Source organism: Pteropus alecto, unplaced genomic scaffold, assembly GCF_000325575.1.
Source record: "Pteropus alecto unplaced genomic scaffold, ASM32557v1 scaffold5, whole genome shotgun sequence".
Classification (NCBI taxonomy): Eukaryota; Metazoa; Chordata; class Mammalia; order Chiroptera; family Pteropodidae; genus Pteropus; species Pteropus alecto.
This window is the reverse complement of record NW_006441953.1, coordinates 29,846,262-29,847,106: the sequence shown is the minus strand read 5'-3', so window position 1 is coordinate 29,847,106 and position 845 is coordinate 29,846,262. Positions and strand designations below refer to the sequence as shown.

At 55.5% G+C, this 845-nt stretch overlaps 1 protein-coding gene across 4 annotated transcripts in view; it reads left to right on the top strand.

The window, feature by feature from the left end:
- EVC2 (EvC ciliary complex subunit 2) overlaps window positions 1–845 on the top strand; it is a 67,516-nt gene that overhangs the window by 9,749 nt on the left and 56,922 nt on the right. The window lies entirely within an intron of this gene.

The following is an 845-nucleotide window of genomic DNA, read 5'->3' as shown; positions in this document are numbered from 1 at the left end:
CCCTAGAATGTCAGCTCCATGAGACCAGGGACCCCATCGGTCCAATTTCCAGCTGTCTTCCCAGTGACACAAACAGAGGCCTGCACATAGTAGGCACTCAGTCGCTGTCGAATAAACGAATGAACGAACCAACGAACTAGCGAAGGCGGGCGAGCGTTTGTTTTTTTTCTTTTTTGACTTCTCTGGGCCTCAGTTTCCTCATCTACCAGGAGGAGTTCGTTCCGCCAGTGTCGCCCGGATTTTGTGGGGATAAATGAGATGCTGCTTCTGTGCAGATGGCCTGTACCTCCCTCCCCCTTCCAGGCCATGAAAGGCTCACTGGGCCGTTCTGGGGACAGAGAGTGGGGGGCCCCGCTCCCCACCTGGCCCCCTGGGAGCCCAGCATCTGGGTTCCTTCGGCACTCGTGCGAGGCTCCTGCCCGCCTGCTCTTAGACTGCCAGCATCGCCCCTTCCTCGGCCACCGCAGAAATGGCTCGTGGAAGGCCGGCATCTGTCCAGTGACGGAGCGCTGGAAGCAGACGAGAGGCTTCTATGCCCAGTTCTCAAATTGTTCCCCCCGGCAGGATTTCATAGCCCTTTGGTTGGCACAAATGATGTAGAGAAGGTCAAGTGCATTGGGGGCTGAAGATGATCTGACCCAAAGCCTGAGTGAGACTCGTCTGCAACTGCTTGTCAGTCAGAAATGCGCCATGCTTTGGTCTGCAAACTGCTTTCGCTAACACGCGTGCACACGCTTGCGCATCCCAGATTCATACAGAGGTCCGTGGACAGGACCTAGAAGAAGGAGGTCGAGCGGAAAAAGCCTAGAACGTTCATCTCAGCTCCTTACAGTATTGTATAAGCA